At 36.6% G+C, this 22210-nt stretch overlaps 1 non-coding gene across 1 annotated transcript; it reads right to left on the bottom strand.

Annotated features, from left to right (window-relative positions):
* Nucleotides 1–16075: 16075 nt before the first annotated feature.
* Nucleotides 16076–16147, bottom strand: TRNAE-CUC (transfer RNA glutamic acid (anticodon CUC)). Its single transcript has one exon. It is a non-coding gene; the product is annotated as a tRNA-Glu (tRNA).
* Nucleotides 16148–22210: the final 6063 nt, after the last annotated feature.

Genomic DNA, 22210 nt, shown 5'->3' with positions numbered 1-22210 from the left:
CATGAATTTACTGTAATCTATACTTAATTTAGGAAAGCCTTAGGCCACATAACATCACCCTGCAGCCAATAAGGGCGGAGCAGTAAACAAAAATGTTGCCAAAACGGGAAATATTATTCAAACTATAACGACAAAGTCACAGTCACTATTTGCTATTTTGCAACTACACCTGTAATTATATATGATATCGACTGTACTTATGTATGATAAGGATCATTAGACTAGCATATGTGTGTTATATTCAAGTTCAGAATAATTAAGGGCAAATACACCCTGATTGGAACTAGAACCCATTTCAAGCTTGACTGCAGAGCAAACAGGGCCTAATACGTGTGTTTTGGTATTTATTTGTATTTGGTATGATTTCGGTATGATTATTATCAGAATTGAACCGAGCGGCTCTTAAGTACCTTAATAACTCGATATAGAGTCTAATTTAGATTAATCATAACAAAAATCTCTATCTAGGTACGTGCCCTCTGAAGTAAGGAATCATTTTTCTTATCATACAAAGGACTTGGTAATCCGATTATTCGGTATGAATGTGTTGTGAATCTATACAATATACTAATATTATAAGATTATCTGTCTGTTACTCTTGAGGTTAATGTCAAAATTGTTACACCAATTTTAATGGTTTTTGGCATGGAGATAGAGAATACATAATAAACGAAATTAGATTATTTTGTCTCAAAATGCCCTTGGAAACGTTGAATAAATAGGCATTTGTGACCTTAAAAATTATTAAATACCTGACAGAGACTACGAGAAATTCTTTCGACAAACTATTGAAATAAATATAAAAAAAGTAAAAAAAAACATGTCAGGTGTAATTTATCGAAGCTGAGGCAAACCTTAATATTTTGTTACATAAATAATAACGAAAATGTTTTGATGAGCCAATCAAATGAAAATAACAAACTGTGATGTAATCCAATAATGTTTCAATAATCCCAGAATGCCACATTATATTATGTAATCCAGTAGGTAATCCATCTCATTAGTTAAAGTTCAGTCTATGTTGTGTACTTATGTACTTACTCGTATATAATACCTACACAATACATACACATGTCATATTTATGCTCATTATTTTTATGTTGTGTAACGCCCCTATTCACAAACATTATTATGAGGTATCACAGTGCGCGTGGACACACAGTATGACACACGAACCAACACAGAGCTCTATTCAACGCTGTGCATTCGACTTGCTGCGTCACTTAAGCAAGCATCGTCTGTGAATACGGGCGATAATTTTCCACTCCCCCAATATTTTCCATAATGATCGGTTGGTACCCGCGTACATTGCAAACATTGTGATAGGGATAGACACATGCGATTTTTGGTTTTACGAAGGTAATACGATAGAAAATAATACAAAGTAATAAAAACCACCGGTTATAGGGGCATTTTTTGGAGAAATTTATCAAATAACCAAAAAAACACGAATTTAAAGGCAGATTTTTTTCAAAAACTATCATTTTTTATTATTTGTTGGCCTTTATTGTATTTTATGTATTTTTTTAGTATCGCCTGTTATTTAGCATTATTACTGTTTTTATTTTATCAGGATATACCGCTTAGTTTAAAAGTTATTACGTTTTCTTTACAATAAGTTATTGGAAGAAAAAAAATTCTATAAAAAATAAAAAAAAATAAAAATTGACCTCTTTTTTATCGATAAAAATAGGTCTAGTTTCATCTATTTTCATATGTACACTTTAACGTGACTCACACTGTATTTTCAAAGAGAAGTCTGTCATAATTACGCGAAAAGCGCAAGTCAATAAAAGCCAGCGGAATAAACGTTCGCCGAAGAGATAATTTTGTATTTTGTTTACCCGAAGAATTGATATTGATTCAGTCTGCTCGGGCCTTGATCAAAACATAACGAGGCACACTGGGAGATAAAATCAACAGCAAAAATACTAGAGTAGTAAAAAAGACTTTGTGAAAATATCGGTTGCATTTATCTAAACTCGCGGCTTCATGCCTGCAAAACAAACTTTATAAGGTCGAGCTAAAGAGCTACTTCAGTGAAATTGTATGTATTCCAGGTGTGATATTGACTATAAAGACATGTATATATGATGGGTTTGGTTCAAAATGGAGTCTAGATTCCAAATGATGAATTTACAGTAACTAATATAAAAGAATAGAAAATAAAAATAAATAAATATATCCATGCATAAGAAATGCTTTCTCTTGTAAGTTACATGTCAAATGTAATTTTACATCATGATCATCATTATTCTGCAATTTTCTGAGCACAATTTTCTGCTTGATATCCATCGAAAACTCACTACCTACGCTAGAAAATTTTAAATGTTCGCCATTTTTACAGCCAGTGTGTCTCAATTCAATCAACCTGTCCAAATACTTACCTGTCCGGTAAAATCAAACCGCCCGGTCGTCCGGTCGGCTGAATCGGCAGCTGTCAATTTCCCGGACAGTCCGTAGTTTGCTCATTTGGAGGCAGGTTAATGAGAATTGACAGCTCATGGAGTAGGGTGGCTGCACCAGTTGTAAACCAGAGGTGGAATTGTGTAAAGCAATCGTAATCATTTGACAGTTCATAACGTACGATTATTCTGTCAAACGCTTTGTTTAACTGACTTTATCGTACGTTATGAACTGTCAAATATTACGATTGCTTTACACAATTCCACCTCTGGAACCAATACTGAACCATTTCTAACCAATTATTAACCTTCTGTTGATTTTTGGTATCCCTGCTTTACTTTACCGATATACTCTCGATCTCTATCTCGAAAAAAGTTCTCGAGTGGCGACCACGGGCCGGAAGACGTAATGTGGGCAGGCCCCCCACTAGGTGGACCGACGATCTGGTGAAGGTCACGCGAGGTGCCTGGATGCGGGCGGCGCGGGACCGGTCCTTGTGGAAATCCTTGAGGGAAGCCTTTGTCCAGCAGCGAACGTCATTTGGTTGAAACGAACGAACTTTACCAATCATAGATAAAAAATATGTAACGCAGCTACATTTAAAAAAATTCCAGAACATCAATCGTTTATACGTTTTAGGCGGCCATTTTAGTAAGTGACGCGTATAATATTAATTACAAATATATATTGGCAATGTTTACGAGCCATATTATTATTTCTATTATTCATTCATTCATTCACATGATGAATACAGCGAGAGGCATTTATTCGTACATTTATGAGATTACCTATTCTGCGAAAGATAGGTTTTGTGAGAAACATTCATTCTGTCGTTCATTCATTAAGTACCTACTTACTTGTTCATATTTTCGTTCTTATGTATGATCAATGGAAGAACGATAATAATGTACCTATTTCTTTTTTCAAGCTACAGTAAGTAAGAATTCACAGATAAAATATGGAAAGTCTGTAGGGTCTAAAATTAAATGTATTTTTTTTATTTATTTATAATTTACCTAATTTTGTATTTTATTACCATCATAAAAGATTTTATAAAGCGAGGTTTAACGAGCAAATACAAACAGAGTTACTTACTTATTTATAACGTTGTTTTGTCTTGAACAAAGCAAAACTAATCTTTCCCGACGAAACACAGGCAAGATTTTAATTAAATTCCTTCACGACTAAATAAGGACTATCCCCGCCTTAAACCTCTAAAAAGGCAGGAAAATGTATTTCCCACATTAGGTACTTTTACCCGACTGCGTAAAAGAGGGTAATGTCTGTATTAACTTATGTAGATTTTATCCACAACGAGGAAACTTTGGCCTGCATCTCGTTCGTTTCAGCCGTAAGACGTCCACTGCTGGACAAAGGCCTCCCCCAAGGATTTCCAAAGACCGGTCCTGCGCCGCTCGCATCCAGGCGCCTCTCCCGCGACTTTCACCAGATCGTCAGTCCACCTAGTGGGAGGCCTACGCTACGTCTTCCGGCTCGTGGTCGCCACTCAAGAACTTTCCTGCCCCAGCGGCCGTCAGCTCTACGAGCTATGTGCCCCGCCCACTGCCACTTGATTTTAGCGATTCTGCGAGCTATGTCGGTCACTCTGGTTCTCCTACGGATCTCCTCATTTCTGATTCGATCACGCAGGGAAACTCCGAGCATAGCACGATCAGACGTGGTCGCTTACTATGGGCCTCATAAGAAGGCTCAAGGTCACCCAAAGGGCCTGCATCTCACCTGATGGAAAGTGATGATCAGGCCGAAGGTATTTTTGTTTCTTTGGGGCGCTCGTAAAAAAAACTCCTGAGCCGTTTCGATGTTATGACTCGCACTGTCACGAAGTTTTCAGATCTCATGTAGAGCCAAGCTTCTAACTCTACACGTTCTAACTCTACAAGGCCTACTTCACAAACTCTACGCCTTTTTCATCCATACTGATTAACAGAAAACTATCGGCCGACTAAAAGTCTGCAGTCTGTGAAGTGTCTTATATTTTCTACACAAATTCTTGAGAAATAAAAAGTTTACTTGGTTTATTATAAAATACTAAGTAATATTATACACTGCCCGCCCGAGGCTTGGAAGACCTCGCAAAAGCGATTGCTTTGCGAAGAGTATATTAAATCTAGAGGAGGTACTGGGGCTTCCCTCAGCGTCTTAGAGGCCGTAGAAAATACGGAATTGAAAGTATTAAGCTCAACACGTGTTACTTAAATAACTTTTAGGGCACAAGTAAGAAAATAAAGAAAGAAATCTTAATTTTTATTTAAGCTTTTAATTTATTCCCATCCCTGGGGGTTGTCCAGCAGTGGACGTCAGTTGGCTGAAAAGAATTTGGAAAAATTATATTTGTAAAGTTTAAGTTATTTAAATTATTAATTACTCGTGAAGATTAATTGTCTTTTCAGTTCACATTCTCTTCCATTGTTATGTTCCATTACCTCTGTCTTTATTTACCTTTTTTGTATTGATTTAATGTCCATAACAATAAATATTTCTTTCTTTCTTTAATAAAATTGCTTTCTACGCTTAGCAACGTTATTTTCAGCTGAATTACTCCAATCAAATTCGTATTCACACAACACTACATTTATTTTGTCCAATGAATTCCGATTAAATCAACGGAGCATTCACACAAATGCTTAGAGCACAATATCGCTTGGTTTCCTCCTTGGAATTCTACAGAAGAATCTCTAAATGAAGCATTGGAATTTGTCCAAGTTGCTCGCGTGGAAACTTACAGAATTCCATTGTGTGCGGTACCAGGTGGTTTTGATTTTGACAATCGNATCCTTGGATTAAGTTGTTTGGGGTCGACGTGGCCTTAAGGTTCGACCCAAACGCGTGCAGCCCGCGTGCACGATTTCCTACAGATTTCTACTGATCGCTATCGCAATATAAAATCATGAAGTTAAAATTTCTGTTAAGTTAGAATTTTGGTTGTTTTCTGTTAAGGTTAAATTAATTTTAGGTAGGTATTTACTACATAACAGGGCGACAGGGATCTAGGGCTTCTTTTGATCTGCAATCCAATACCTACGATTTTGATTAAGCTTGTATCTATAGATCGGTCTATCCACGAAGACGCGCCCCACCAATTTTTAGTCGAGGGAAGCGCGGGGTGCGGGGAGTTTGATCCGAGCAATCCGAGCGTCATTGATCAATTTAGCGTGTACCGATAACACTCAAACATTCGCTGAAGAATGGTGGGGTGCGTCTTTGTGGATGAAACGATCTATAATGCCTATTATTTATTATCTCCTCTATGTTCACAAATATGGTCACCCTAACGAGATCGGTTTGCCAAAATCTGCACGTTCCGCAATTGTCCAGGGGTTTTGAATAAAATGCTGTTATATTATGAAATAACGTGTGGGTGTGACACGAGACATGTCCAAATATTGTGCCTAAAGAATGCGGCGACAGACGGACTGACTTTTTTATTATTTTCTATTTGAGCTCGTCTTTACTTAAAAACTAACTAACAATGTAACATTAGAGTGTGGTTCTGATATAGTAGGATAGGATCATCCTAGTCTTCCGTTGATAAAAGATGACTNAAACGTGCCAGTTGTTGTGGAAAAATGTGTTAATCCAGTCACTTCGTCAGTCCCTAGTTGAGTAGCTTTATTGATGACAATAAGAAATTGTATATAATTTAATTAGTATTTACGTGTGGTTTTTTGGCTATTTTCGGCACATCGTATTAAGCATCTTAAAATATAAAGTTAATCTGCATTTGTGTTAAGTTTTACTCCAAATCGTCAGTCCCTAGAGCGTCAGGCCCTAGCTTTAAACGGCACTTGGGACTAAATTACTAGTTAGAGAATGATGTTTTTTAAATAAATAGTGATAATAACAAAACAACTACATTATGTATATTAACTTATCTATAAATGTTAGGGTTATAAGTTTTATACTTTATTAGAAGTCATATAGGAGTAATGTAGTATGAAAAAATTTAAAATTATAATTTCTCCTAAAATAAAGCATAAAGTGACTGGCCCTTTTAGACATAACATAATTAATTAATAAACTATAATTTACACTAATAAAGTATTCAAAAGCATCTTAAAAAAGTTACGGACAAAATGACGTCGAAAATATACAGATTTTTATGGAATGACCCAAATAGTGACATGAAGCTACATGAACTATTATTTTTTTGGAGCAAGAAACATTTATACATCGTGTCGTGCATGAGCAATATTGAGCATGAACAGAAAAAATATTGAGTTGAGATACTTTTCCTACTAATATTATGAATGCGAAAGTTTGTATGGATGTCTGGATGTTTGTTACTCTTTCGCGCTAAAACTACTATGCGGATTTTGATGAAACTTTACAGTATTGTTGTTTACAACCCAGAATAACATATAGGCTGTAATTTATGACGATCTGTGGCAAACTGAATTTCACGCGGGTGAAGCCGTAGGCAAAAGCTAGTATCTAATAAAACGTCGAGTGGGATCAGAAATCTTACTCTAAATTTTATAAACCCGATTCAAGTCTGTCAACAAATAGTACCTATTCAAGATCTTGAGTGCAATAAAGATCATCTTGAGACACAGAAAAATGTCGAGAAAAAAATTGAGTTACAGAAAAATACTTTTCTTGAGTAAAAATAAGGTTAGGCAAACAAATCGAGTGTCGACCATTTTATTCTATTCGACTAGCATTTTCTGATTTACAATCCAGATAAGTATCGCCGGAATAGAAAGATATTTGCTCATGAAAAGTTAAAGGGAAATGAAAATAAGATTTTCTGATTTGAGATCTTCAACTTGAACATGCTCATTCTCTACTCAAGTCTTAAGATAATAGTTACACAGGATAGAAGTTAAGTTAATGAATTTACTGTAATCTATACTTAATTTAACCCATCTAACAAGAAAAGCCTTAGGCCAATTAATAACATCACCCTGCAGCCAATAGGGGCGGAGCAGTAAAGAAAAATGTTGCAAAAACCGGAAATATTATTATATTTTCACGACACTATAAATTGCTAAATTGCGATATCGACTGTACATTATGTATGAAAACGATCATTAGACCAACATAAAAGTGTGCTATTCCAGGTTCAGAATAATTAAGGGCAAACAGACCCTGATTGGAACTAGAACCCATATCAAGCTTCACTGCAAGAGCAAACAGGGCCTAATACAATACATGTGTGTTTTGGTATTTATTTGTATTTGGTATGATTTCAGTATAATTATTGTCGAAATTGAACCGAGAGGCTCTTTAGTACCTTAATAACTCGATATAGAGTCTAATTTAGCTTAATCATAACAAAAGTCTCTATACAGGGTGTTAGGTAAATGGGTATATGAGCAGACACTAGCCCATGTTAACATGGGCATATAAATGGTATGGTGAAGTTAGAAATTTGATATCATCATTTTAATTTTTTAAATTTTCATACAAAATCAATTTTATAAAATCCGATTTGTATGAAAATTAAAATAATTAAAATGAAGATATCAATTTTCTGACTTCACCATACCATTTATATGCTCATGTTAACATGAGCTAGTGTCGGCTCATATACCCATTTACCTAACACCCTGTATACGTGCCCTCTGAAGTAAGAAATCATTTTTCTTATCATACAAAGAACTTGGTAATCCCATTATTCAGTATGAATGTGTTGTGAATCTATACTAATATTATAAGATTATCTGTCTGTTACTCTTGAGGTTAATGTCAAAATTGTTAAACCAATTTTAATGGTTTTTTCCATGGAGATAGAGAATACATAAACGAAATTAGATTATTTTGGCTCAAAAATCCCTTGAAAGCGTTAAATAAATAGGCATTTTGTGACCTTACACATTAATAAATACCTGACAGAGACTACGAAAAAATATTTCGACAAACTATTGAAATAAATATAAAAAAGTAAAAAAACATGTCAGGTGTAATTTATCGAAGCTGAGGCAAACCCTAATATTTTGTAACATAAATAATAACGAAGTTGTTTTGATGAGCCAATCAAATGAAAATAACAAACTGTGATGTAATCCAATAATATGTTTCAATAATCCCAGAATGCCACATTATATTATGTAATCCAGTAGGTAATCCATCTCATTAGTTAAAGTTCAGTCTATGTTGTGTACATAATTATGTACTTACTCGTATACACAATACACACACATGTCATATTTATGCTCATTATTTTTATGTTGTATAACGCCCCTATTCACAAACATTATTATGAGATATCTATCACAGTGCGCGTGGACACACAGTATGACACACGAACCAACACAGAGCTCTATTCAACGCTGTGCATTCGATTTGCTGCGTCACTTAAGCAAGCATGCATCGTTTGTGAATACGGGCGATAATTTTCCACTCCCCCAATATTTTCCTTAATGATCGGTTGGTAGCCGCGTACATCCAGCGCCTTAGGATAGGCATAATTATGTTCAGCAGTGGACGTCCTATGGCTGATATGATGATGATGATTATGATGAACTTTCCACTATTGTTTATAACCTTGCCATCCAGCGTGGCAATGTGGCCAGCCTTCTTTGCACCTTCTCCCAATGGAGCGATTTGAATGATTTTTTTTTATTTATAAAGCTTGTACACACTTATTTTAATTTGTACTTTTTTTTTTAATTTAGGATTAGTTTAGTTCAGTTAAGTTAATATATTACTTATTTAGTTGTAAAAAAAATACCATGAACTTTTTAGGTACTATTTTTTTTCTTCCTTTCTTTTCTTTATAATTGAATATTAATCATACATATTTTCAAAGAGGAGCCTGTCATAATTACGCGAAAAGCGCAAGTCAATAAAAGCCAGCGGAATAAACGTTCGCCGAAGAGATAATTTTGTATTTTGTTTACCCGAAGAATTGATATTGATTCAGTCTGCTCGGGCCTTGATCAAAACATAACGAGGCACACTGGGAGATAAAATCAACAGCAAAAATACTAGAGTAGTAAAAAAGACTTTGTGGAAATATCGGTTGCATTATCTAAACTCGCGGCTTCATGCCTGCAAAACAAACTTTATAAGGTCGAGCTAAAGAGCTACTTCAGTGAAATTGTATGTATTCCAGTAGGCCTAAGATGCGCGCCGTGATAGGCGGTTATCACGCCATTTTATCGATTTTGCCCATACAAATTGACGTCGATAAAAGTTATCACGGCGCGCATCTTAGGCCTACGGCCTACAGGTGTGATATTGACTATGAAGACATGTATATGATGGGCTTGGTTCAAAATGGAGTCTAGATTCCAATTAACTATTAATCTTTCTGAAGAATTTTGCCGAATATGATGAATTTACAGTAACTAACATAAAAGAAAAGAAAATAAAAATAAATAAATATATCCATGCATAAGAAATGCTTTCTCTTGTAAGTTACATGTCAAATGTAATTTTACATCATGATCATCATTATTCTGCAATTTTCTGAGCACAATTTTCTGCTGTATTGATATCCATCAAAAACTCACTGCTTTGCTTACGTATCAAAAGTAAAATGTTCGCCACAAAAACTTCACTTTTTTACATCTAAGCAAAAAAAAAAATGCTTGCCACTCTTACAGTCAGTGTGTCTCAATTCAATCAGCTTGTCCAAATTCTTACCTGTCCGGTAAAATCAAACCGCCCGGTCGTCCGGTCGGCTGAATCGGCAGCTGTCAATTTCCCGGACAGTCCGTAGTTTGCTCATTTGGAGGCAGGTTAATGAGAATTGACAGCTCATGGAGTAGGGTGGCTGCACCAATTGTAAACCAGGAACCAATACTGAAACATTTCTAACCAATATAATTATTAACCTTCTGTGGGCTGAGTGTGAGTTTTTGAACGTTTCCCGCTTGGCGCGCTGTACAATCCGTCATACATGAAATGTTATTTTTTGACGCACTCACTAGTGAGCGCGTTTGATGAAAGCTCACACTCAGCCCTCTGTTGATTTTTGGTATCCCTGCTTTACTTCACCGATATACTCTCAATCTCGAATCTCGAAAAAAATTCTCAAGTGGCGACCTCGTACCGGAAGATGTAATGTGGGCAGGCCCTCCACTAGGTGGACCGACGATCTGGTGAAGGTCACGCGAGGTACCTGAATGCGGGCGGCGCGGGACCGGTCCTTGTGGAAATCCTTGAGGGAACCCTTTGTCCAGCAGCGAACGTCATTTGGCTGAAACGAACGAACTTTACCAATCATAGATAAAAAAATATGTAACGCAGCTACATTTAAAAAAAAATCAGAACATCAATCGTTTATACGTTTTGGGCGGCCATTTTAGTAAGTGACGCGTAAAATATTAATTACAAATATACAGTTTACGAGCCATACCATATTATTATTTCTATTATTCATTCATTCATTCACATGATGAATACAGCGAGAGGCATTAATTCGTACATTTATGAGATTACCTATTCTGATAAAGATAGTCTTTGTGAGAAACATTCATTCTGTCGTTCATTCAACTACCTACTTACTTGTTCATATTTTCGTTCTTATGTATGATCAATGGAATGGCTTGAAATTCACAGTCATGTAAATGCTTTAGGGTCAAAATGTATTTTTATTTATTTATAATTAATTTAATTTTGTATTTTATTACCATCTTATTTCATGTTAAATAAATCGTTTAACGAGAAAATACAAACAGACAGAGTTACTTACTTATTTATAACGTTGTATTAATTATTTTGTCTTGAACAAAGCAAAACTAATTTTCTCCAGCGAAACACAAGCAAGATTTTAATGAAATTCCTTCACGACTAAATAAGGACTATCCCCGCCTTAAACCTCTAAAAAGGCAGGAAAATGTATTTCCCACATTAGGTACTTTTACCCGACTGCGTAAAAGAGGGTAATGTCTGTATTAACTTATGTAGAATTTATCCACAACGAGGAAACTTTGGCCTGCATCTCGTTCGTTTCAGCCGTAAGACGTCCACTGCTGGACAAAGGCCTCCCCCAAGGATTTCCAAAGACCGGTCCTGCGCCGCTCGCATCCAGGCGCCTCTCCCGCGACTTTCACCAGATCGTCAGTCCACCTAGTGGGAGGCCTACGCTACGTCTTCCGGCTCGTGGTCGCCACTCAAGAACTTTCCTGCCCCAGCGGCCGTCAGCTCTACGAGCTATGTGCCCCGCCCACTGCCACTTGATTTTAGCGATTCTGCGAGCTATGTCGGTCACTCTGGTTCTCCTACGGATCTCCTCATTTCTGATTCGATCACGCAGGGAAACTCCGAGCATAGCACGCTCAGACGTGGTCGCTTACTATGGGCCTCATAAGAAGGCTCAAGGTCACCCAAAGGGCCTGCATCTCACCTGATGGAAAGTGATGATCAGGCCGAAGGTATTTTTGTTTCTTTGGGGCGCTCGTAAAAAAAACTCCTGAGCCTTTTCGATGTTATGACTCGCACTGTCACGAAGTTTTCAGATCTCATGTAGAGCCAAGCTTCTAACTCTACACTTTCTAACTCTACAAGGCCTACTTCACAAACTCTACGCCTTTTTCATCCATACTGATTAACAGAAAACTATCAGCTGACTAAAAGTCTGTGGTCTGCGAAATATCTTACATTTTCTACACAAATTCTTGAGAAATAATAATTTTACCTGGTTTATTATAAAATACTAAGTAATATTATACACTGCCCGCCCGAGGCTTGGAAGACCTCGCAGAAGCGATTGCTTTGCGAAGAGTTTATTAAATCTAGAGGAGATACTGGGGTTTCCCTCAGCGCGGTCTTAGAGGCCGTTGAAATACGGAATTGAAAGTTTTAAGCCCACCACGTGTAACTTATATAAGTTTTAGAGCACAAGTAAGAAATAAATCTTAATTTTTATTTAAGCATCTTATTACCATCCCTGGGGTAATTTTTATTTAAGCATTTTATTTCCATCCTTGGGGGCTTTTATCCAGCAGTGGACGTCATTTGGCTGAAAAGAATTTGGAAAAAAAATATTTGTAGATAACGTATAATAGGGTAGGTATGTGTTACAGTCAAAACTCTCAATCAGTAAAAAACACTTTTGACTGATTATTCCACTTAAAAGTGTTTTTGACCGATTATGAGTTTTGACTGTAACATATTATTGTAAGTGGGTAGGTACATCAAATGAAACGACTTGTGAACATCAATAGGTTTTATTTCTGTATGACGTTGCTTGAACTTAAATTGGCGACTGTATTGTTGTAGGATAGGATAGATATCTAAATATTATAACTCAAAGGTGACTGACTGACTGACTGACATAGTTATCTATCAATGCACAGCCCAAACCACTGAACGGATCGGACTGAAATTTGGCATGCAGGTAGATGTTATGACGTAGGCATCCGCTAAGAAAGGATTTTACGAAACTCCACCCCTAAGGTTAGGGGGTAAAACGGGATCCACGCGTACGAAGTCACGGGCGGCCGCTAGTAGTAAATAAGTATACAAACTGAACATTTTACTTTCCCCATAAAAGATTTCCCACGAAATTATAGAAAGCAAAGTTATTTTCAGCTGAATTACTTCAATCAAATTCGTATTCACACAACACTACATTTATTTTGTCCAATGAATTCCGATTAAATCAACGGAGCATTCACACAAATGCTTAGAGCACAATATCGCTTGGTTTCCTCCTTGGAATTCTACAGAAGAATCTCTAAATGAAGCATTGGAATTTGTCCAAGTTGCTCGCGTGGAAACTTACAGAATTCCATTGTGTGCGGTACCACATGGTTTTGAATTTGACAATCANGACAATCGCTACAACTAGGTAAGATCTGGCAAACGTACCGCTTATTCACAGTCAAATTGTTGTCGACGGTGTAAACAACTAAGTTACCTAATTTTCTCCAATTTTACTGTCATATTTTCCGATAGTTAGGCTGGATGGCACCATCTTACTTTGACTTTAACAAACGTCAAAAATCTGTCAAACTCCATACAAAATTCTCCGGTTATCGTTATAGGTAGTTACGGTCAAAGTTAGGTGGTGCAACTCAGCCTTAGTAGTTAAAATACCAGCTGTCATTCGGGGAATTGTAAAATTTCTAATCCCCTGAAGTAGTACAGGTACCAAAAAAAAATTACATGTACAGTCAACATTACATCATCCTTGTATCAAATTTTCAGTGTAGCTCCCAGGTAATCACTACATAAAATGACAATGTTTAGCTTAACAGTTTCCAGTCAAAATGTAGAGTCGGCTGTTTGGTGTAGTGGTTCGTAAAATGGCCAAGGATATTTAAACAGGGTGGAATTGTGTAATGCCACTTGGAGGGAAAGCACTCTTAATACTGTAGATAGCACATTTTACTCAAAGAAAACATTATTTTATTTTTGAAAAGTAAGAGAACTGCATTTAAAGATTTCCGATTTTTTTTAGAAAATTCACCACCATACCATACAATTTTCTGTAAATAATTAAAATAATTTAAGATTTCATGATTTTCCTTTTATTTGATTTATCAAGTTTGTTAGAGAGATTAATCATCCTTATACTTAACCCTAACGATCGATGCAATAAAAATATGGGGTATAATTTTCAACAGTGTGCCTACCATGAGTTGACGTTAGGTGAGCTCGCTAGCGAATACGTCAAAAAATTATATGAAGATTTTATTTCTTGAAAGTAGCCGCTAGGGGCGCTGCACAATATGTCATACATTTAAATGTCATTTTTTTATGCAGTCGCTAGCGAGCACACCTAACGTAAACTCATGGTAGGCACACAGATTTTAGTTATTTCGATTCTCGAGTGTGGTAAGCTTTTTGGAAATATTTGAATGTAGTTCTATTTCTTTTCAAAAGTAAAGGAATATTTCTTTGAGTTTTTCTATCAACAGTATTAGGAGTACTTTCCCTCCAGGTGGCATTACAAAATTCCACCCTGTATTATTTAAATAGCAGTCCTGCCCGCAATATCGTCCCGTACACACCCTCAATACCTTGCAATATCGTAAATTATTTATAGACAGACGGCAGATCTGTGTAATGAAATTTCGAATTCATCAGTCAATTGGGAATCGCTTTAGTAAATTAAGAGGATTATCGGAGAATCTCGTCGACTACCCGAAATAATATTTGATCGTGTCTCAAGGGAGCTTTCAGGGACAAAGAAATCTACGAATGTATTTTGGAGATAGTTTGAACTTTATTGACGCTTGAAAAAAGTCGTGTCGACAAAAAAAACTTTTTACAACAGCATTTGAAAAACTTAGCAACACATTTTGCGATTCATTTTTATAGGGTAATTCCAGGATACATGCCCCACTGGGATAGGTGCCGCGATTTTAAGTACACTATGTTACAAGCAACTTAGCCTAAAGTTATAGTACGTATAATAGAAAGGGACCTCCCCGTACCACTTTTCGCCTCGCAAACCATCAAAGAGTGCGTTCGTTTAGCCAGTGAGAGCAAAAATCTTCCGCGGCCAGACCTTAGCGAGCGTCGAAATAATATTGGTAAGAATTTTTTAAGGGATATTTTTTTTGTCAGCTGTAAAATGAAGCAGATTTTTATAGAATTTGATAGACTATCTTATAAATTATACGGGATAGATATGTTTAATTCGATTTTTAGTGTTATTATATTTTTTATTAAAAACGGCACCTATCCTATGCTAAAAGAATAGTTGCCTAATTTTTTTTGGGTATAGATGCCCTTAGGGCCATGTCCCATGCACCTAGGGGCATCTATCCTAACCTGCTCTTTTTGTCACAGGTAGCAAGTAAGAAGAAAAAAAGCATGTAGTACGGCTAACCTTAGGAAAGTAATAAATAGGGTGCCCTTCTGATCGAATTACCTTTTTACCCGACTGCGTTAGAAGCAGTAGTATTATTTTTAATAAAAAATATTAAATTTCATTTTTAATTCATTTAATAACAAACAATCTTAAATAATAATACTTGGCTTATTTGATTTCAAAATGCATTTGATCCTTAGAATTCAAAAACTGTATTAACGAGTCATCTATCCCTGCATCAGGCATCTATCCTTTGAAACAATCATACAGTGAGTCTTCTATCCCCCACATTAGGCGTCTATCCCACTTTTTAGAGGTCAATTAAAATGGTATTTACTCAGAATCGGTATAATTTAAACTAAAATAATTATAGTAATATCATAGACGAAAGACCAAAGTTTACAGATACTAAGGTCAAATTGTTGATAAAAACTTACTGACTGAGTTACAGAGCTGTTTCAAAAAGTGGGGCATCTATCCTGGACTTACCCTATTATCTATACCTACTTCTATACTAATATTATAAATGCGAAAGTAACTCTGTCTGTCTGTCTTGCTTTAACGCCTAAGCCGCTTAACCGATTTTGATGTTTGGTATAGAGATAGTTTGAGTCTCGGGAAAGGACATAGGATAGTTTTTATCCCGGCTTTTGAAACAGGGACGCACTATAAAGTTTTTCTGTGACAGACAAAATTCCACGCGGGCGAAGCCGCGGGCGGAAAGCTCATTATAAGGAGGAAAGATTTGATTAATTTTGTTTGTATTTGGCTCCGATACGACTGGACCGATATGAAAAAATCTTTCACCATTAGAATACAAAAATATTTTTTTTTGCGTTATTTGTGTAGTATATTTACAGACTATGAAAAAAAAAAATAGAGAGCTCCGTCTTCATCTCTCTGTTCTTTACAAAATAGACAGGGGAAGACGTGCCCTTCCGGTACCGGGAATCGAACCCGAGCCTCCTGGGTGAGAGCCAGGTATCCTAGCCACTAGACCATACCGGAGTTAACAGGAGTGGTGAAATTTCTTGTCCTATTTCAAAATATCATCTGTTGATATTCGTGTTATTCACAAAGCTGTTTTTAGGAGTCTTTTAGTAACTTGGCCCATTTTCAGCTTGGTCCACGGGCCAAGTTGAGATTTTTAATATTTTTTTCTATCGGCAACTGGGCCCTCTAGATTTTTAGATTCTAGAGTAGATTTTTGTTAATTTGGTATGTATTAATAAAACGTGCATCGGTCACATAAAGACGGTAGCAGTTTATTTAAAAACAATCCGAGCGCCTGCTTCCGTAAAGCACCTTTAGGGATGTAACGAATATTCGCATTCGCATATTTTTGTGAATTCGTAATTTATTCGCAAGATATGATGTGAATATACAGGGTGATTGTTGTATAGTATAAACAAGTGCTACAACATATTTATTTGTATGGGTCTGGGTGTTTTCTTTCTTAAATGTAAGTATTTACAAAAAAAGTATTTAAGTAAGTTTATATCCGTTGCCTGGTGCCCATAGTATAAGCTTTGCTTAGTTCGGGACTAGATGGCGCAGTGTAAAATGTCAAGGGAAATTTTTTCATTTTTATCATCTTCATCATCATCATCTTTTCAGCCATAGCTGAAGCTGCTGAACATAGGCCTCCCCCAATGATTTCCACAACGGCCGGTAGCGGCCTGCATCCAGCGCCTTCCTGCTAACTTTATGAGGTCGTCGGTCCATCTTGTGGGTGAACATCCTGTGCTCTGTATTTAACGTGGCTTATCTGAAACAGTCTGTTATTTATATTTAATGGTTATTTACGATCGATGCTTTGATGGAGGATTAAAATTAATTAATCTTTTAAAGCGATCTGTCTGGAGATCTTATCCCTGTCTAGACTGTTGTTTTGCTTACTTATTAAAATGTTACTACGACCTTGTTTGTTTGAAGCGGTTTTATTTAGCTTGCCCTGTTTAAACTAAATAATATTACTGAAAAAATGGAGGTCTATTTTTTGCCGAAATAATCAGATTGGTTTAAGGAATGAGGTGATATAAAGTTTTTGTTGTCAAATCATCTGTTTAACTATTTATCCCAACATACCGATACCGGGCTCAAAGGTCGTAAAGGACAAAATACCGAAAATGAGTTTTTTATACAGTTGTACTCAGAATTTAATTCTCTATCGATCTGTATATTTAGTTTGTCGAAATTCTCAAAAAAAGTGCCTTTACGACCCATCATATTTGATAAGCTAAACAGAATTCATCGTGAAAATTGGGATGTAAATACCATTTCATTTTTTAGTACAGTTAGCATGGTAGTAAAGAACAAGTAAACACAAAGCTACTTTATGTAGGCAGATGTAGTTTAAATTATTTTTCTTTTGCTCTTTATTTAATTTTCTTTTCCATTTTAATTTTTTTCCTTTTTAACCGTGTTCAAAAAAAGGAGGAGGTTCTCAATTCGAGTGTATGTTTTTTTCTGTATTTTATGATCGCGTCATTTCGGAATTATGTCATCCCGTATGACTACACTCTGTTGTATAGCTGCCACTTTATACCCCAATTTATGGAAAGCTATACTTTATTGACCCATACTAATAAACCGATCCAGACAATAACAATATCCTTAACCGAGCTATAAATACGGCACCATTTTCGCACATTCCCAACAATATCCATTACCAGTAATGACGCAGAAAGTTATTGCGAGAATTTTCTTTATGTGATGTTATAATACATCAACTTGACGTCAGTTTGTCAGGCAATGTAATTATAGGGGGTGTCACCCCCACAAGCTGGGTAGGGGAGACCGAGGACAGTTGTCACAGAGGTGGGACGCATCATAACGTGTTCAGTAATTATATTCGTCAATTACCTACAAGTAATTCAGAAAAAGTAGATACAGATAATTTGTAACTAAGTATTTAATTATATTCTTATCTGCTTAATTTACTTATCCAGACTTCAAATTACAAATTTCGTTCCAATTTCGTAAATTACTTATTATTTTCATAAAACTGTGTCATAATGACATAACGGGTAGATTATAGGGGAGACTGATGAGAGTTGGAACTCTCAGTTGTGACATTGCCGATTTTTAGAAAGCTACTATCAGCGAGCTCGCAAAAGTGCGTATTTGTTTGCTCGAGACGAACTAAAAAACGCGCACTGTCACGAGCTCACTTAGTAGATGTCTGCCGTTTGGTGTAGTGGTTCAGAACGGACTACTATGCCGAGAGGTCCCGGGTCCGATTGATGAATTTTAATTTCTGTGACGGGTCTGGGTGTATGAATATTAAGTATGTAATTAAAAGAAAAAAGGTTTTAAGTATGTTTATATCCGTTGTCTAGTACCCATAGTACAAGCTTTGCTTAGTTTGGGGCTAGAGGCGCAGTGTAAAATGTCCAAGGATATTTATTTATTTATTTTATAATAAGTTAAAATCGACAATACCACAACTCTCCTCTGTTACAACTCTCCTCGGTCTCCCCTATAATCTACCGATTATGTTGGAGCCTATGAAAATATGGCGTCATTATGACGGAGTTTTATGAAAATAATGAGTAATTTATGTAATTGGAAAGACGGTTAGTCTGGATGAGTTAATAAGACTAAAATAGTAATAATTATCTGTATCTACTTTTTCTGAAATAAGTAGGTACTTGTAAATGACGAACACAGTAATTACTGAACACGTTAGCGCTCATGCACACGACGCCGCCACCGCGCCGTCGCCGCGCCCCTACACTGTTCATACGCGCCGAGTAAAACCGGCGCGTATGAACAGTGTAGCGGACGGAAGGTTATGTTTTTTAAACGGGCGCGGCGGCGGCGCGGCAGCGGTGTTCACGCGGCGCGTACAAACAGTGCAAAGGCGCGGCGGCGGCATCGCGTGCAGGAGCGCGAGTGATACACGTGGATACACCATCATAAAATATGTACGAGTACCTTAGTAAGTTATTATTTATTTTTAATATTATGTTGTTAGACATAGCTATTGAACATTACTATGAGGTCTCGCGTGTGGACGCACAGGGTCCCAAAAACCTATAATACTTGAGTGGCGGAGTGACACACACAAACCAATCACAGAGCTCTATTCAACGCTGTGCGTTCGACATCGCATCGCGTTGCTGCTTCACTTAAGCAGGCATCGTTTGTGAATAGGTACGGGTGTTAGAGCGCTTTCACATTAGGGCGTAAGAATCGCGACAGCGGCATTTTTATAATGTGAAAGCATGCATCCACTGTCACATATAGGGTTTCTGATTTCTCGACCTATTTTTTTTCTCGAGTTTCGGGAATTCTCGAGGCGAAAGTCTCGAGTTTTCTCGGGTCTCGAGTCTTTAAATTAAAACTGTTGAAATCTGTTGAAATTTAATTAAAACACAGGTTTTTTAATCTAATATACCTACTTTAATGCACAACAATCGATATTAGAATTTAGTACCACTTATTTTGGTAAGAAAACAAACAAAAAATGAAATCTTCTTTCATAATTAATATTAACTAATAATCATAACTTAGTTATTAACTAAAGGAACAAAAGTCATAAAGTCGCGTGTAATTTAAGGATAAATAAAAATTAAAAATCTGGAGCTACAATTGAATCACTTGTTTTCCAAAGGACACAAGTCCAAATAGCAAAATTACGATAAATAGTTTTTTTTTATAAACAAAAAAACATTTTTTATTTATTTTTTAAAATTTCTTTATGATAACGACTTGAATAAACTTTACGAGGAGGCACGAGTACCTAACCTAACAGACAGTTAACAAATTTTTCGGTCTTTAAATCACTCAGAGTTAAACATACATAATAAATAGGTATAGCATACTCGTAGGTAAACATTATTACTTAGTTTCGATTGAGATCATTAATTGCAAATCAAATCAGTAAAAAAAGGAAGACTAGGCCAGCCTAAAAGCAACGTTAACCTATTAAATAATTAAAAACTTACTTTTGTCTAAGAAAACAGGCTTTCAAGACTATTAAAGCTTCAAAATCGAAACTCGAGAATTCTCGAGCTCCGGTAATTTTTTTCTCGTCTCGAGTGAAGCCAAATTTCTCGAGTTTTCTCGAGTTCGAGAAGGCTCGAGCAGAAACCCTAGTCACATAGTATAAATTAAATAAATAATTTTCGGCAGCGCGTCTGTTGCGCGTTTGTCGCGCTGCTAAATCGCCTAAGAGCAGGCGCACACCGTTGATTTTTAGTTGGCCGATAGTTGTACCCGATTTTAAATTGAATGAAGAATTGGCCAAATCGAATCGGCGTTGTGTGCGCACTCCCATACATGCCCATACTGATCAACTGCCCGACTAAACTATCGGCCGACGAAAAATCAACGGTGTGCGCCTACTCTAAATGTGAAAGCGCTCCTAGGTTCCTTTTAATAGCACTTACAAAAAAGTAATTTGATTGGGGAAGTAGATTAATAAATAAAGCAAACATCAAACAAAAGGGGACTAATACTTTATTAAGTGAAGGGTTTGAAATATGTAACTGTTTCTACTGAAATGTTTTGTTAACAATATAACAAAGCCCAAAACAATTGCTTTTAGTTCCACAAACAAGTCGATTTTAATTAATGTTAAAATTGTCGAGCTCATCTGACCGCTGTTAAGCTGAGGTAAGCTGGTTCATGAATAGGGGTCTTCCTAGTTAAAAATAGCATTTTAACGCCCGTATTCACAAACGATGCTTGCTTAAGTGAAGCAGCAAATCGAACGCACAGCGTTGAATAGAGCACTGTGATTGGTTCGTGTGTCACCCTGTGTACGTACACGCGCACTGTGAGACCTCATAGTAATGTTTGTGAATACGTGCGTCATTTGGCTGAATGATAACTTAATGTTCGGTTGGAAAATATATTTTTACCCGACTGCGCCAGAAGGAGGGTTATGTTTTTATAGCTTTTTATTAAAAAAGCTATTGTGGCTTTTTTGCTGTTAAAAAGGTTTCAAGAACTTTTGCGAAGCCTCCGGCCTAAATGTACTTTTTACCCGCTTTTAATTAAAAAACATTTATTGTAGCTTTTTTTATGCATAACATTTATTCCTGTTAAAAAGGTGAGTAAATTGATCATCTAATAAAGATGGAACTAGAAGGGAGTCTATCCTCGAATTGGCTTAAACTCCCCTTAATTTCTTCTAATATTTTTTCTCACTACATGGAGTTGCAGTATAGTTGTTGCAATTCACGAAGGCGATTGAGCTTTAGGTACATGTGTGGTGGCTCGCTACTGTTCGTTTTTCAAAAGACACATTGCACTATCGTTATGTGCATGTACACGTATACACACAAGTAAAGCTCACTCGCCTTAGTGAGTTGCAAGAACTATAGTGGGAATGAGAAGTGGGAATAGTCCCTAGGACCTCTATTTTGGAAGTTAATAATGGTATGATATCGAGTCACTTCACTGAAGTAGAATTTTGTTCTCTGAACGAGCCTTTTGCACCTTCATCCCTTGTGGCTTCATATGGCTGGCAATGAAGTTATTAAATAAATTATCTGAACGAGAAAACAATGGTTCTTGTAATAGGCTATCGAAAAAACGTTTTACCCTGCGCTTCAATGTTTTTGTAGTAGAAACGCTCGGTCCTCGTGGCCCGACATAATTTTGCTCTAAGTCTGGAGAATTAGTGTGGTTTAAATTACAAAGGTAAGCGTTCGTTCGCTCGTTTCAGCCAAATGACGTCCACTGCTGGGTTTCCATAATAACCGGTCCTGCGCTGCCCACAAACAGGTTCATCAGTCGACCTAGTGGGGGGACTGCCCACGCTACGTCTTCCAGGCCGTGGTTGCCACTCGCGCTTTTCTGCCCTAACAGCCATCTCAGCTCTACGAGCTTTATAAGAGAGCGTAAGTAGTTGTTTTTTTTTCTTTATTTCATTACACATAGATAGGTAAACATCATGTTTGTCATCAACTCGTAGATTTTATGAGTAGTCGCTTATGACTACTCATAAAATCTAAATAATAATAATCTTGTGAAATAGCATAATAATTGAAGCTACGGTTTCCGAAGCACGGAGTTATTTTCTTCAAGCATGAAGAAAACTTTTAAAATTTTTGCGAT

This window comes from Ostrinia furnacalis, unplaced genomic scaffold (genome assembly GCF_004193835.3).
Source record: "Ostrinia furnacalis isolate ACB-3 unplaced genomic scaffold, ASM419383v2 OfSCF0534, whole genome shotgun sequence".
Taxonomy (NCBI): domain Eukaryota; kingdom Metazoa; phylum Arthropoda; class Insecta; order Lepidoptera; family Crambidae; genus Ostrinia; species Ostrinia furnacalis.
This window is presented reverse-complemented; position numbering and strand designations above follow the sequence as displayed.